Here is an 18233-nt window from a genome sequence, read left to right as displayed (position 1 = left end):
AACCTTTTCAAATATATTAGTAAAGAGCAAGCAATGAAGAGTCATGTTACAACAGAAGATTTCATCCGAAGTCACAGTTTTTCAAAATTATCTTCGGGGCCCAAAGTGGCCGAGTGGTCCAAAGCGCTCACCGTTCCGGATCACTGCCATCTCACCTCTGTCTGCGTGGGTTCGAGTCTAAGGCTCGGCAAACGTGGATACGAGAGAAAGCCTGCCAGTAGCTTCTCGTGGGTCGGTGGTTCTTCCCGGGAATTTCCAGGGTTCTTCCTCCACCAGTTATACTGGCCGCCTTGTATAGCCTATCTTGTGCTGAAAAAGGTCGTTAAACCCTACAACAGCAACAACAACAAAAGTATCTCCCTTAAATTTCACGTCCGCCGTGTTTTCGATCAAACTAATAATGTGCGACGTCAATTCATTAAATGTTAATATTAAGGGGATGTCCACTTTGCAAGGAAGTCCGGTACCTCATTTAGAAGAGCGTTGGGCTTGAGACTGCTTCCCAACCGCTGAACCAGCTTATTGTTACCATCATTAATGACCCAGTCAACACATAATATATTTATTTAAACATAGACACAATGCCAGATTAGCAGTGGCGTAACAATCGCACATGCATTCCACAAAATTAAGGCGGCGGTGGGGCGAGGTCGGTATTGAGTTTTGCGGGATGGGGGCGAGCATAATTTCATGCTTCGTCCTGGCACACAAGGCTGAATTTTTGTGTACATAAAAGTGCCAACGAGAAGTACAAATCAACGAAGAGATTTTCTAACGTTTGAGCAGATTCTGTTAATTCTTTTCTTTATATTTATATCCGTATTTTAGTGTTGTCCAATGAAATGCGTTTATTTTGAGATTCAAGCATTTTTCAATGACTATTGAGCTTTCTCAAGGACTTTGCCACTACTTTTTGTGGCCTACACAGAATGAACTATTGTTGCTTCATAGTATTTTATCACAAGTATCAAGACAATCTATAAAGGACTTTACGAAATGTGGCGGGGACCCGAGTGGCCGAGTGGTCTAAAGCGCTCACCGTTCCGGATCGCTGCCATCTCACCTCTGTCTGCGTGGGTTCGAGTCCAAGGCTCGGCTAGCGTGGGTACGTGGGAAAGCCTGCAAGTAGCTTCTCGTGGGTCGGTGGTTCTTCCCTGGGTTTTCCAGGGTTCTTCCTCCACCAGTTATACTGGCCGCCATGTATAGCCTATCTTGCGCTGAAAAATGGCGTTAAACCCTAGAACAACAACAACAACAGCAACAACGAAATGTGGCTGAGCGAGTGTACATTAGTATGAATTGCATAGAAAATGTAAGCACACTTAAAAACTTGAACCAAAACCTGCACGCCAATACACTACAACTGGGAATTCGACAACAAGGTCAACGACGTGATCACGCATATCGTACAATGAGTTGTCTTATAACGAGTAGTGCCAGATATGATGAGAATCAAGGCAGAAATAAATTAAAAACTTCAACCAAAGTCTTAAGAGGTGTTAAGGTCGAAGACGATGACGCCGTTGCTACCGCCTAAAAAGTGACTCTTACATCTCGCTTCCGATTAACGTATGTTAGACAAAAGTATAGTCCAATCTGATATCTAGAACCTTTTCGGATCCACGTTTAATTAAATAATAGCACAGACTCTTCCATGAAAAACCTAACATTATCATCGTTTTGAGGACTAACTAGTATAGCCATAACGCATATCAGATGTCATCCTATACATACTCTTCCATGAAACTCCTAACATTGTCATCGTTTTGTGGACTAACTAGTGTAGCCAAAACGCATTATCAGATTTCATCCATTGCAGGATATAAATTTTAGAAACCAAGTACTAAGTTAATATGGCTTTTTTTTTCCTCAGCAAGATTGACTTTTTTATATATTTTATACAGATTACCTCGCCAAACAAAGAATAAAACGAGAGTAATTTCAGCACTTTAGAAATCAAATGCCATCTCCAATATAATCAACAAAAGTACATTTTTGTTCATTATTAAATACAAACTGCCAATAGCTTCTCGTGGGTCGGTGGTTCTTCCCTGGATTTTCCAGGGTTCTTTCTCCACCAGTTATACTGGCCGCCATGTATAGCCTATCTTGTGCTGAAAAAATGACGTTAAACCCTAGAACAACAACAACAACAACAAATACAAGCTGTATGATATAACTAATCGTTCGGTGTTTAAGTTCTGTTTTCTTCTGGAATTTTACACGCTGAAACATAAAACAATTCCACACGGCCAAAAGATTATAAACTTTTAAATCCAATAAAAGCTTGTTATCACGCCAATTTACTTCCACAGACCAGCAGTAGGTAAGGTTAATGGAGGGTGATCGTGTAAATGCGCTAGGAGCTCATGAAAATTGAATAATGTACAAATATTAGCGCTGATAGCTGAAGTCCCTGATAACACACTGATTTAAACAAAAAATAGAAAATAACATATTGTGATTAAATTAACTAAGACAGACCCCAGAGACTGTTTTGCATTCCTGCCTGTCACTAGGTCATGCTGGGCTCAATCTGAATTCTCGGCACAATTTGATGGGTCTGTATATGCTATAATAAGTGCGCGAGTGCATACAGAGAGAGAGAGAGAGAGAGAGAGAGAGAGAGAGAGAAAGAGATCGCGTGCCTGAGTTGACTGACACAAGTGTTAAAAAACCGACAATGAGCAGTGTACAGCACGTTTGTTTTACTTTTTAAATAGCGTAGGGTTGACTAACTTAACTGCAAACAAATCTGGCAACGTGGACTAAAATAATTGTAAAAACAATTCCCAACAGGAATCGACCCTGCCAAGCGAGTAAAAGTACCTATCATCTATTATGCCCTAGTGCGTTAACCCACTCCAACCTGAGTTCATCTCACACAAAGAATGGAATTTAATATCAAAGGTGATGACTCAATGTGCGCAAGAACCCTTCGATAGGCAACTGGAATTAAACGCTATTATATATGCACAAACACGCTAGTATTATTTCAATACATGGCATTAACACTTTAATTATAAATATACACATAACTACCGAAAACAGTTGCTGTTTGGGGTTTAACGCCATTTTGTAGCGCTGGATAGGCTAAATCAGGCCAAAATAATCGGCAGAGGAAGAATCCGGGTGAAACCCCGGTAAGAACCATTGACCCATAGGAAGCTGCTGACAAACTTTCTAACATACCCACAAAGGCCCATCCCGAGACTAGAGACCACGCGTACGTAGATGATGAGATGGCTGTGATAGTTAAAGGCAAGCGCTTTTGGACCGTTCAGCAACCCGGAAACAGAAGAAACGCGCTTATCCAAGGATCACAAATTGTAACCATGAATGCATTATCATAACAAAATACACTTGATACAGACAAATACACTTTCGTAATGCGCGAACGATATACTTTCAATAAATAGACTGGCTGTGTTTAACTAGGTTAATGTACAAACTGCACATATCGAAGAACTAACTGGACGTTCTCAGAAGTACATTGCCATGAAAAATGTTAAAAGCTGACAACAGGTGCCTTTTTACTTGAAATAACAGATATAGGGCCGCTCCCTATCCTATATGTGGATCCATTCTTCTAATACAACCATAGTCCTAAAATGTAAGACATAGCACATGTTGGTTTTGTCTTAGTGCTATGTCTTACTATCCAAATAACGGCCTTGTATAGCGTGTTCCTATATCGTTGACATCGGAACGAGTAGTCAAAGTTTCAGGAATATCACACATTTGGCAGCATATATCGATACTCTTCCACTAATTTATGTGTAATTAATATATTTACTGTGCTGTCTTGATCCTGGCGGGATGAAAATATGACACGAGCAAATGGACGCATTTTCATGTTCCGTTGACATACATTTGAATTTGTTGTAATGCGACGGTAGTCGAGGTATGCCGAAGTATGTTTAAGTAGGTTCATGTGGCGGATATGTTTCTTGAACGAAATGAAACGTTGCTTTACAATTTAAATAGGCATAATATATTTTTATTCGTTTTGTTAATGAATAATATTTCAACTTAACCCAATTTCGGCATTCCTGGCTTTCATCGCTTTCCAGTCAACTGAAATGTAGGCCAACGAAACTTGAAAACATGTCCATTTATTTTGTGAGAATTTGAATTTATTAGAGAAAAGACACCAGAGTAAGTAAAGTCTGACTAAAACACAATAACTTTACTTTGTGAGATATTCCTGAAAATTTGACTTTCGTTACCATAATAGTCGACATCAAAACACGCTACACATCGCCGTTAGTCAGACTGTAAGACCCTGACGCCCAAAACATAAATATCAGCGTGAAGGTCTTACATGTATGACTAATACAACCCTTGATTTAAAACGTCAGCCAAATACCCTCTATAGGACAACAGTTAATGATTGCACATTAATGTTAGTAGATTCCACTTAATCACCTCACATTAGTGTTAACTGATTAAAGTCGAGAATCGTCAGTACATAGTCAAATATAGGTACATGTGAAAAATGTTGGGTTGAAGTTGCTTTACCAATAATGTATCAGTAGAGTGTTGTTTCTTGGTAACGACAACAGAGCCTGTTTACACTGTCAGATGAATACATAAATAGTTCGAGTCTTGACTATACCGACTGAATAAATGCGCTCTCTTAGTCATTCACAATTCGATCCAAAGCATTGTGGAACATTACCTGGGCAGTCGGAGCACCAACGGCCTTATCCGTACCTAGGAAAAAATATAAGAAAAATAATCTTCTCTTCCCGAGAAATGGTTTTATTTTCTGTCTCACCCAAAATAAGAAACGTTTAATTTTAGGCATACGGCAGAATGAAGAAAAAAAAAACAACCCCAAAACAAATACAGAGCTGGCACTTACATTGTTAACATTATTTTTTTCAACGTGTGAAATAAATAGGCACATATCTGTTTTGCCTCAGTTCTAGTTCGGATGAACGTTAAATAATTTGCCATAGTGTTATCAGCTAACTAAGCGTTTCAGACTCCTGGGTCACTAAGATGCAATACATAACGTTTTCGCAGGAGTAAACGTACTGATACACTCACACCCGCACATGCAAGCACACACACGCTTGCACACACACGCACATATATATACATACATATACTTTTGTCAAAAAACAGTATGCCAGTATGACCATCCATTCAAAACTAGGAGCCCGATTTTCAATATGTTATGAATGTGTACGGGGTACATTTTCATTTAGGACCAAATAGGTCTCTGGCGAAAACCCTATGTCGATGTTACAATCAATTCTGCATTAGCGGTAAGACTTCCAAGATAGCCGCCACGGTGGTCATGTTGCATGTCGGCTTAATTTTCCTCAAGACCACGTAGACATGATGCAATGTCTTTTGACGAAAACTCCATGTCGATATGACTTCTGTGAAACCATAATGCAGATATACCTTTCCATTTTGGAAGAGTAACAATAACCTGGTTTTGAAGATGACTTCATCTGAGAGGATTTGTGGTGGCCATGCTTGATATCAGACCTGCATTTTTCTCTTTTTTGTGTTGCTTTCAAGACCAATGGACGCTAACAGAAGTCTTCGGGTGAAAACTCCATACTGTTAATGACTATCCGTTCAGAAAGAGTAGCAATAACAAACTTTTCAACATGGTTGTTGTGGTGGCCATACTAAATATCTGATCGGCCAACTTTTCGATAAGTAAAAATAAGACATCACAAAAAGCGTTTCAGTGTAAATATCATGTCGTTATGGCCATCTATTCAGGCATCTTCGCTGGCCAAGATACCGATATGCTAACCCTATCTAAACCTTGGCAGTTAGAGTTGCCTCCCTTAGTATTCAATGCCACCTAACCAATAGCGTGTACTATTCCGAGTTTCCTCTGCCCACTGCCACCCCATTTTTGATATTTGGACATTTATGTTGGGGTGTACGATCATTCACGATCGAAATGTTAGAATTCGCCGACACCATATGGGGTAGCCGCTTACTAGCCGGCCCAGCGAACTTGAACGACCTTTCGTAGAGATATACCTGCATGAAATCGATAGGAATATGATTTATTTTCTCAGAAATTGCGATCATAACATTCGTTCTGTCTTTAATCCACTGACAGACAAGACTAAAGTGCATCGTTGCTGACATCTGACCTGGATCTGGCCATCTGCTTTCCTATTCACGTGACTACAGAACTCTCGCAACCTACATGTCAATGACACATGATATCAACAATAAACAGTTTATGGCCGTTGTTGTGAAAAATTGGTTATTTACGAGTCCATTCAAGCTGTGTACTCCACTTGTCTCGATCATGTATGAACAGTGTTGAGATTTGAAGAACTTAATTTTGATTGGATGCCACTGAATCCAATGAGATTCAAAGACACGAAGCACTAAAATATCTGCTCCATCCGCCAAGGTGTATATTGTGTTAACACACCGAAGCACTGGCTAGCGAAGATGCTATTCAGGAGGAGTTTCGATAATAAGATTTTCAAAATGGCTGATGTGGCCTCCAAACTGTATGATTCAGTAGCATTATTATTCAAGACCAACTAAACCCTACGATAAATGTGTTTTTAAGGCTGAGTGCAATTTACCCGGTAGCTTATGATGACTACCGATAAATAAAATGTGCAGATTTGACGTCGGTTTACAGACGACTGACAAGAGGTCATCAAACACGTCCTTCTGGTCAGTAACTTATAGAGCTAATAATCAAGCATCAATTCTGTCCTTAAAATCGGTTTCATCAGCGTAAATAACGAAGTTGTCAGATCTTGATGCATTACGCGAACGATAAGTGCAGATAAAATAAACTACGATACTGACTGCATTCACAATACCATTGGCCTAAAGACTATTCTTGCGATTATTTCTTTTTAACGTGAAGTGCTATCCAATTTTGACCACGAGTGAAGTAAATACAAAGATTAGATTTGTTAAAACCCCAAATTTGCCAAAAAAGATATTTATTCTAGTCATAACAGAAGATAAGAACAAGCCCGATCAGCGTGAGTTATCAATGATTACACTTATCAGATATTACAGAAATTAGAAACATTCCGAAAAGGAGTCTGATTTTGTGTCTCGTTTTATGAGTTTTGGCCAATCTTGCTGATAATTTCTTGGAAAAGCCGGAAAATCGGGGTAACATACTACACAACTACAACCATGCGTACTTAGGCCTGATCTCGCTCCCATGGTTTTCGCATCAGTTTGAAAATTTCTTTATGGCGGCCCACCCATACTAAAACGTTGAGGTACGATTCAAAACTTGCAACCTTCTGGTATCGAATAAAGCACGCCGATGTTATCGGCTCATACAAAACAATCTTAGCAAGGTTTTTCAGTGGGAAATCTATTTATCATGCAAATGTTTGAAGCCTGTCTTTTCTTAACCACATTAAACGTATTTCTTTTATCCTGAGTGCGTATAATTATAGGAATTTTTCATGAAGTCAGACGAGTGCTCACATCTGTTTAGAATTTATCATAAACAGACATGTGACCACCTCACTTAGGTCCATAACCGTACATATCCCACATGACGCACCGCTTAAAAGTACAGCAGCATGTTTCCTGTTAAATGTTAATGTTCAATTCAGCTCAACAGCCGTATATTTATTACTGAACGAGATGTTACTGTTGGAAGTTCACTCTCATGATTACCTAAGTGATTAATGTTTACAGCCCATTTAGACCAGGATTCAGTTTAAACAATATTTGTTCGAGAAACTTTGTAAAATGCAGTTACATACATATGATTTTGGGGCATTCAGTAGAAAGCATAAGCGTAGTAGCAGTCTCTCGAACAGTAACAAAATATATAACATAAGTGATCTCGATGCCATTACAAACGGTTGTACAGAAAATATGCACGCACTTGCATACAAAGCATAACACTGAATAAGAACTAATTAAGTGCGATTCAAACAGTTATGAGTTCAGTTAATAGTGGTCATCCTAATATAATTTTGCACAATTAAAAATATGTGGGGTGTTTTCTACAACTAACACAGGGTTGCCAAATAATAAGGTTTTAATCGTAAGAACAATAGGGAGTGTGCATAGGACTTGATATCTAAAATTTGAATATTTGGAAGAGTCTAGAAGAAAATGTGTTTTGCATTCTCAATTTCACTGAAGGAGCAATACTTATTATTAGATACACGATTAGTACATAAGTCGTAATTTAAGCTGCTACAGTTTGTTCTTAGCCTAGCATGAAGTCGTAATTTAAGCTGCTACAGTTTGTTCTTAGCCTAGCATGAAGTCGTAATTTAAGCTGCTACAGTTTGTTCTTAGCCTAGCATGAAGTCGTAATTTAAGCTGCTACAGTTTGTTCTTAGCCTAGCATGCATGAAGTCGTAATTTAAGCTGCTACAGTTTGTTCTTAGCCTAGCATGAAGTCGTAATTTAAGCTGCTACAGTTTGTTCTTAGCCTAGCATGAAGTCGTAATTTAAGCTGCTACAGTTTGTTCTTAGCCTAGCATGCATGATCCAGGACATTCTATCACCAGCGTAGTAGTAACATGGAGTGGTATTTTTTTTAAAATCGCCATTTAAATAAGCTTTTAATTATGTATTGAACGATTGTTTCTTAATTCAACGGGTAATAAGTTCTATATTTGAATTGTAGTTTCTAGAAATGGTATAACAAGGTCGTTCTACACATCGGGGGTCGAAGATCTTTTGACGATCGAACAGAGGTGTCAGGTTTCCAAGCTGAAGGACTTAAAATGTGATAATCTGTGTTGCAAGATGACTGGCAAAATGACAACAAAAACGACAGAAAAGTTTACAATCATACAAAAAGCATATTTTATATATGTGTATTCGTATTTTACCAATCTCCAAACATTGTTTTCACGTTTCATTTACTGATGTGCATAACCAGGTACTAGTACTATGAATGCATTTATTTTCAGGTATATACATTTTCGAATCTTGTTTATTTTCGGGGATATAAATTTTCAAACATTGGCGGGTGGATACGTTTTCATTCTTCCGTACTCAAATTTGTGAATCGGAGAAGGGTCGTGGATTGATGCATTGTAGAAAGATCTTTTCTATCAACAAAAAGATTACTGTCCGATGTGTCTTTAAATTGGAGCATTCTAACAACCACGAAACGTACGAAACTTTTATTCTGAGAAATATAGTGAATCCATAGTATTTATGACAAAACCAGCTTACCATGTGTAGCGTACACAAAACGCAGAGTTGCTTCCATTTTGCCATTCATTTATTACGGCAACACATTGATAAACGAACATTCTGTAAATGAAAATTGCACACGGTAGACATTTCCGCGTAACCGTGAACCTTGCTCTATTTTTGTGGTTGAATTGTAAAGCACAGATATTTTCCAGTATTTGAGAACATATTGCTCTTGATGTCAGTAACATACTGAAAGCTCAACAGAAATTAGTTCCATTGTAAAACAAACTCCAAACAAAAGGAGTGAGCATACTATGACCATACTACGACTATCATGGTTGCATAATGTTCATTAGCTCAGTTACATCCGTTAGTGTAATTCTGACACCTTTGTATTAGAATTACACTCAACCGGCGTTGGAATACGGTCGAATTAACATCAAAGGCACTAACCAGAGTCTACAATGCCACTTTGTTGATAAACTTGTAACTTCGACACTTTTCTAATGGTCTCACTCGAGGTTGCAACCAAACCTGTCTAAAATCGATAGCAGTTCACAGCCAAATGCACGGTGTAGCAAGTGTCTCACTACACTTCTAGTACTTGACATTCCACCGTGTAGTGCAATCAAATTCAATACAGACAGCTTTACCGATCATTGCCATCTAACCTCCATCTGCGTGGGTTCCAGTCTCTGGCTTACATTGTGGGTAGGCCTATGTGAGAAAGCTGCCGGTAGACTCCAGTCGGTCGGTAATTCTTACCGCGGTTTTCCCCGAGTTCTTCCTCCACCAGTTATACAGAATGCCATGTATAACCCTATCATGAGCGGAGCAATTGCGTTACATCCGAAAACAACAACAAAACTACAACAACAAAAAAATAACAACAAACAAACGGACATGCTTCATGGATTCGTGAAAAAATGATCAAGCCACTTTCTGCACACTGTACTCTAAACGGTTCAGACTGTGAGTGGTGTTGGCAGAGTTGACAGAAACAGGTGAAACTCCAGCAGTGAAGCGCAGATCTTAAATGGACGATCTTTTTGCATGTACTAGATTGGATATCGAGATACATAATTACAGGCCAGCAAAGCAAGAGTCCTACCAATGAAGTCATTTATATCCTATGGTGGTTTAAAGGTATTTAAGTACAGACTTAAAATGTTTCCATACGACATAATGTTCGTCAACTGTCCGCGTGGGTTCGAGTCTAGCATCAAACTCTTGCAAATAACTTCTCTTTACTCGTTGGTTCTTACCGAGGATTTGCGGGTTCTTCCTCCACCAGTTATACTGGTTGCCAAGTACATTCTATATTTCGCTGCGAAATGGCGTCAAACTCAAAAACAAAAGCATGACTGTTCCTCATCAATATAATGTATCTGACCAATGTTGTTGTTCGTCCTTCGAATTTTGGTTTGGTTTCTATCAACACGAAAGTGGCTGATGTACCAAATTTGTGCTATGTAATGTTTGCTGCACACTGGATTGGAGATACCGCTTGGGGCCGCTTGATTCACAAAGAACGTGCTCTACTTCCGCGATTTACATTGCTCGCGCTTCTGCACTGTTACTAAGGTTCTCCTCAACTCGTTGTCTGTAGCTCAAGCATGTAGACTAAGCCTCGTTGAAAGATCAAGTGCGATATCTTCCCCAAATCCAGGGTCAATGTAAAGTAATTCAAGGATGACCTAAGGGAGTCTTGAAGCGTTTATTTTGACTAGATGATGTCAATTAAAAATAAAGTTTAAAACATAAAAATCAACAAACTTTGGTTGGTGTAAACAAAATAATAGGTTCGATTTATCAGCGTAATATGTGCCTTGCACTTTTACTTTGTGGTTTGTTGACCTTTTTTTCATTATAACTTTAAAAAGGGCTATTATAAAAGAGCCAGTTATAAATACAAGAAGGGGTATGTTAGCGAATGAGCATAAATTTCAGTGTGTGACTATGCATGTACCCATAGTAAACACATAGAAGTCCGTAGCTGGTTCTGGTACACCATCACGTCTGTAAGTCGATGAAACACTGCATCCGTGGCATTTCTTATCCATGTTTTGTCCTTCTTCCCCGAAACCGCCGACAGAACTTACAAACACAGAATGGTCGTAAAATATGGTGTAAAACAGAGCAGACGTTTGTTTTGCAAAAAGTGTATTAAAAGAAGTTCGTACTTGTCTGAAGAGAAGCTGACTTTAACATGTCGAACGAATTTTCAGCTCTCATTACTGATGGAAAGAAAGGTTACACGATAATTACCATCCTGCACTTGAGATATTGGACGACAAGAAGCGAAGCCAGGGAAGACAAATATACAGACAGGGGAGCCAACAGGTACGAAACAATAGACAGCCTGGCATAAACTCGGATCAGAAGCTACATTGTTATTGGCGAGATGTATATGGCTGGACTAGAGAACATATACCCGAGCTGTCAACAGATGTTGAAATGTAAATGCCAAATCTAATGAAGAAAGAACAAACAACCAAAGACATGCAATTATAAGATGCACTAAGAAGTCACGAAAGTCATTAATTATATCATGAAAGTAGATTCGGCAGACACCAGAAATTCTGCCATTTGTTTAGATTTACTATATACTCTCGCACTCGGTTAAATGTCAAGAAGTCATCGACACAATTAAAACCTAAAGGAAAATCGATGTGAAGCACCAATGATAAAAGCAAAATAGTATAGTCTACAGCGTGATAATTTAAGTTTGTAATGCTCCTCATCCAAGATTTCACCAAATTGTTACAGCACAATTAATGACGCACAACTGCAACTGACTGATGCATGCATTTTGCAAACGTGGCTATAAATAGCACAGATTAACTGCTCGACTGGTTTTCGAATGTTTATGCTACAAGCACTGCTCATTAGCCATAATAATACTTGCTTGGCAGTTTTCTCCCTCTCAACTAATTCACTGCATGTGATTACTGGAATATAACCCAGATGCATTCGGCTAAAATTCTGCAGAAACTAAACACAGTGCAAGTACTTGTCTTTGGTAACTTACATTTAATAGCAAGAACAGCATGGTAATTTAGAAAAGTACCAACAGCCCAATAACCGCTGAAAGTGTGACCAGTTAAACTGTACAAGAGTTGTTACATGAAAATGAATCGAAAAGTTGTTCTCTGTTTTAAACGATAACTGAAACAAATGAAGGTCTGTAATAGATTGAACCGAAAGGAAATGGCATTACTTTGTGTCGCCTGCCGTGCCAGTGCACACTCCAAAAACCTAGAACATCTATTTTACCAAGAAAGTAGGTCGTCGTCACAAGCACACAATTGACCAAGGGAATGCACAAAGTACGTCTGATGACCATACATACACCAATATCTATGAAACTGTTACGTGTAAAAACAAAAAGGAAAAAAATATTAGGTGAACCATAAAAAGAACTTGTACGTGGCCACTATGGCGTTATTTTGCCAATAGTTAACAGTACCCCCTCCAAAGACAATGTGCATGACACAAAAACTCGATATGGTCAGTGGTCACTTGGTATTTTGCATATGCGATACCAATCTAGTCCGATGTATCGGCCTAACTAGGATTGTCTGGCTTACTTTGCCACAGTAATTATGATCGCAAGATAAATCTAACTACAATATGTTTGAAAACTCTTTAATTGCATATATTCAATCAAAAGGTTTCCGATAATCGGCTTTTCAGTGGACGCTCCTGTTAAGTTAAACTTATGATGTGCACAGTGTATCTATACTGGCACTATAAAATCCTTGTCTGACATAAGAAGGGTGTCAAAGAAGCAGATGACTGTCATTTTCAAATATTTGTATCATGTAAGGGGGGGGGGGAGGGGGGCATTGAGAGTAATTTTCTCATCACCTCATTTCCTTGTTGAGTATACTTGGGATGGAACATGAAAACACAGACATCTGTATCTCACCATGGAACCAAAAAGTGGTATCAACGCACTGAATGCGGTAAAGATATCAAAGGAAACCTGCTTGACAAAAAGAGTACTTAGATTGTTATTATATTATATTATATTTTTTTGCATGCCTCAAAACCTTAAAAAAATGCTAAGGGCTGTCAAATCTTCTGACGGATTGGAAGCTATTATTATTTTACACGAGCACCCGCACCTATCATTATATTAAAACAACGGAAGTATATTCATTTTCAAAATGAGGCGTAAAAAATAAAACCGCTCCATTAGTTCCATGCTGGCATGCAATATGGAAGGTGAACCATTTCAGAAGGCCATAAATACACTCAATACTGCACGATCTGTTTTTAACTTCAGAAGGCCATAAATACACTCAATACTGCACGATCTGTTTTTAACTTTGCTGTACAAGTGGCAGGAAAAATCGGCAAACTCAGGTAATACCTGAAAACCGCAACTTGCTGATTTTATCTTGATCTAAACAAATCGTCCAAACACATGTGCAAACATCTTAATACTTCTACTCCACTGCATTATTACTGCACATGTCCTTTTGTATAAACTGCATTAACAATAAAACATCCCCATCTCCATCGGTCGTTCTACAAATTCCCAAGGGTTCTGCAGGACGCTGTCATGTCTGCAAACATGCTCTCTGCTACCTTAGGCAAGGCAAGCGTCATACTGTATGTACCCTGTATTTGGGTAGAAATTTTAGGTATTTATAGGTTACTGTATTTGTATGGGAAAATATGAACGAGGTGGGTTTTTTTCTTCTTCGGATTAATACTGCACGACTTTTGGAAGTCCTGTATTCATCCGTGAAAAGAGTTCACATTTTCCCATACTAATGAGTAACCTTGTTATTATATACTCTTTTGGTATAGAGTAATAGTATATTAAAGTTTTTAATTTCATTTGTTGTTATTACATGTGTTACATCTATAAAAATATGATATGGACATATTAACATAAATAACACTGTGATCGTTTGACAAACTGATAGTTACATTTGAAAAGATTACATACTAAATGCTTAGACTTTAAACAATCTGATTCTAATAATTGAAAGCAATGCTTAGACTGCATCGGTTTTGTGTAAATAGGAACACGTGTCTTTAAAATAACGCCAGAATTCACTCCTAAAACTTTATCTTTGTTAAAAAAGGTACATTACCATGCAGCTTGAATATTATACGACCAAACATAGTTCGTACAACCCGAGTGGTTCATACAACCCAAGAGTGGTTCGTACAACCCCAAAACGGTTGGTACGGCTACTAAATGGTTTGTACAGCCATATAGAGTTGTTTCTCAAGGACATTTATATGTTGTTTATCAAGTGTTTTTCTATTTCTTCTAAATGAACTTTCTCCTCGAGTTATATTGTTTATCACTAAATAACCCATAACAAATTAGTGCGTCAATACAGCATTAGAACATTATTCCATCTGACTCCTACAAGACAACTTGTCAGATTCAAAGATCTTTCAAGGGTGTAAAAATTATGCGAAATCAACAGCGAAACCCAAGCGAGAAACAAAATTGATTCCTAATCTTCAGAACACATGTTCAATCTCGTATGTAAAGGTTACGATAAGCCATGATTATGAAAACCGAAATATATATTTATGGTTCGAAAAAGCAGCCATTATATAAAACTCGTATTTAGTCTACGAGTTAGGGAGAAGGATATATTGATTTTTCGTGCTGTATCTGGTTTTGAAGTATCCATCCATTTTCCCAAAACTGCCAAAGACCTTCAAAGAACCCTGTTACACCAATCAATCATGAACCAAAAAAACAGGGAACTAACAGTTCTCTGAACAATATCTAAGATATACAAAGCCCTTTTGAAATGGCCAGGATAGACAATGAGAAAAACCTGGGAAATTCTCTTTCTATAAAAATCTAACCTTTGCAAAATACGAAACTATACAGCGCCACCATACGTAGAAGACCTTAACTACTGTTCTGCTATCTGAATGACTGCAGTTGACAAAACTTGATCCAATCAGATTACTCTTGTATTTGATCGATGAAATTGCTTTGAATAATTTATGCAGCGTTAATAGACGACACATGTCGCAAGCCACATTCTCCAACTGAAACTATTTACATATGTTTTTCTTTCGAGTCAAGCCATGTGGAGATTCTGGAAGTCGTCATATTAAAAGTAACTCTAAATGGTCAACTGGTTTAGCTTGCTAGTGGCAGTACTCCTTCCACAATGTGAGGGCACTTGTTGAAAACTGCTTAAGCTAGCTGCACGTGTCAACAGTAAATGTGGAACGACGTATTATATACTGACCATCTCGATAATGCTACATGGTAAGGGTTAAAGTTAAGGACCTAAAATATGTAAATATGCAGAGTAGCACAAAATAAACCCAAGGGAAAAATCATACCAAATAAGCGTAACATGAAGTACAACATGACGTAAATTATACATAATTTTTCTTTTAAATATTGTTACAAAATCTGAAAGACAAATAAGAGGTAACTAAAAATTCTTTACAATGTTTATAAAATAAAGAGAAAGGCAACAATACAAACACATTCACTCAAAAAGCACAATCATAGAGTTCCTTAATTCAGTTCATACCAATCAAGAGTTACTCGGACGGACTTGGATTTTACCGACTGAAAAGAATTTCCAAGAATCCGAAACGAGACTGACTCTTGTGCACTTTTATTTAAAATAAATGCTGATTACTGAAGCCATCCTTGACATTCCTCTTAGACTCCAACATACTTAAGTTGGGAACAAATATATTCTCTAGCATGTATCTCTGCGTTACAATTTTCACAAGATACAAGTGCAGTACAAAATTATTGGCAAGGCCTTTGACCTTGCACTAATATCAATCATAGAAAATGACTGAACTAAGCTCAATATCCAGATATACCTCCATGACAAGTTTAGTTAAATTTGTAATATATAATTTTCGCGTGGGGGTGGTGTGGTATTAAAATGCATCATTCAAGCCAGTGCACCTTAAAACCTGAGTCAATATATCTGACTTTTAAAAATCAACATCAAAATGCCATCAATTTGTTCATTGGAATACAAAACTAAATGCAATGTCTGGTCAAAATTTCACTTGTGTATGTCCAAGTCTCTCTGTTCAATAGCGCTAGGAAGTACAATGACCTCTGACCACGCCCCAAGGTTAATTAGGTCTGATTTTGAAAATTCCCTCACAAAAGCGCAGATATATTGACACTTTCAACGACAGTTTAACACATTACTGGCTATAGCATGCCTAGGTAACAAGGTCCAAGCGCCTTGCTCAAGGACACACTAAAGCAGTCTTCACAGGCTGACCAAGGCTGGTATCAAACCCGCGACGCTTAAAATACGAGTCTGACACTTCACCAACCGAGTAACTGCTGCTCACCAATTTCATTCAAAACTAATTAAATAGTTCAATAAGTGTATGTGTGTGTGTGTGTGGGGGGGGGGCGATGTCAATACCACCATTCGTGCAAGAGAGTAGTGCTGCCGATGGTTTCAAGATGGCTGCTACAGTGTATCATTGGCAGTCTGGTGTGCAACATTTTCATTCAGAACCATCTACATACTGATACCGTATTGTTTTAGTATTTAAAAAAAAAAATAAAAAAAAAATAAAGGTAGACCATCTATTCTTGAAAACTGGCGATATAAAGATTTTCAAGCTGTCAAGGCATCCATTTTGGAGATTTGATTAGGATAGCTCTAACTGGATAGTTCACTCCCTGATTACGACAAATGCCACAAACCACGAATTTAAGCAATATCAGACTAAGCCTTAATCAACAGGGGTCGATGTAGCCCTTGGCCCGCCAATCGTGGCCTGTGAGTGTGGCTTTTGTGGTGAACCAGTTAATACTTAAAGCTGAAGGACCGCCGGATCAGTTGGTGTTGTTATAGGTTTGTGTGTGTGTGTGTGTGCGTGCGTGCGTGATTTGGATTTTTAACGTAGCTTTAAAAAAATTCAGTCGTATCGCTACGATGTCTACAGTGTGACAGTTTATAGGATGTCTCGCACTGGGACATCATGCCGTTGACATGTAGCATGATGTCCCACCCAGTCACATTATCCTGACACCAGGCCAACCAGTCCTAACACTAACCTCTTAATGTTGAGCGCCAAGCGAGGCAGCTGTTAATACCATTTTTGTAGTCTATGTTATGACTCAGCCGGGGATCGAACCCACGATCTCCCGCATCAGAGGCGGACGCCCTTACCACTAGGCCACCGGAGCGGTGTGTTATAGCGTTTAACGATATTTTCAGCACAACATAAGCTATACGTGGCGGCCAGTATAACTGGTGGAGGAAGAACAAGGGAAAACCCCGGAAAAAAAACACCGACCCACGAGAGGCTACTGGCAAGCTTTCTCGTGAATCCACATTGGCTGAGCCTGAGACTCGAACCCACGCAGACAGAGGTGAGACGACAGTGATCCGGAACGGTGAGCGCTTTAGACCACTCGGCCGCTCGGGGCCTCCGCCGGGTCAGTTGAATTTTAAGTTAATCGTTAGAGAACTCTTGAGCCTCCTCTTTATTAGGTTTGGTTTTTATCTGGCGGATGTGTGTTTTTTTTAGCTGCTTTTATTCTTTACGTAAAAGATGTTTTCTCATTTTTACACAAAAAGTAAAGTATACTATGTAAGTACTGTGCCCGTCATATACCAAATAAATGTGATTTAGTGGACATATGTTAAATAACTATGCTCCAAGATTTTAGCTTTCTTCGCCGAATGCTAACTGCTGCGCATGCGCAGCGTTGCATCTAGTGATTTGACGTGTTTTGTTCCTAGAGAAGGGAAAACTATTGTAATGGTGCAAAATTTGTAGAATAATTTCACAGTACATTCTTTCGTGGTTAGCGTGATACGTAAACATTACATTTTGACTTATGGGCTAGCCTCGCAAAAAATATTGTAGCTAGCCACTGTTGACCTCTCTCGTTTGGAGGCATGGATTGAGTTTTAATTAGAACTCGCTCGCTTAACGATTAGAGACAGAGCGACATGTTATCCGAGGGTCAAAAGCGGTAAACGACAACAGTTGAGACAAACTAGAGAAACATTATGAAGAATTATGTCATTTCAAACAGATGTCATAAAGTGATATTTTCCAGAATAGTTCTTAATAAAGGC

The 18233-nt window shown here is 38.5% G+C and overlaps 1 protein-coding gene and 1 non-coding gene across 2 annotated transcripts in view; both read right to left on the bottom strand.

The window, feature by feature from the left end:
* LOC149776325 (adenylate cyclase type 1-like) overlaps window positions 1-18233 on the bottom strand; it is a 285595-nt gene that overhangs the window by 155687 nt on the left and 111675 nt on the right. The gene's annotated exons all lie outside the window — the stretch shown is intronic.
* Trnaq-cug (transfer RNA glutamine (anticodon CUG)) lies at window positions 17260-17332 on the bottom strand. Its single transcript has one exon. It is a non-coding gene; the product is annotated as a tRNA-Gln (tRNA).

Source organism: Sinohyriopsis cumingii, chromosome 18, assembly GCF_028554795.1.
Source record: "Sinohyriopsis cumingii isolate HCF-2022 chromosome 18, ASM2855479v2, whole genome shotgun sequence".
NCBI classification, from domain to species: Eukaryota; Metazoa; Mollusca; class Bivalvia; order Unionida; family Unionidae; genus Sinohyriopsis; species Sinohyriopsis cumingii.
Note: the sequence above shows the minus strand (reverse complement) of the source record. Positions and strands in the feature narration are given on the sequence as shown.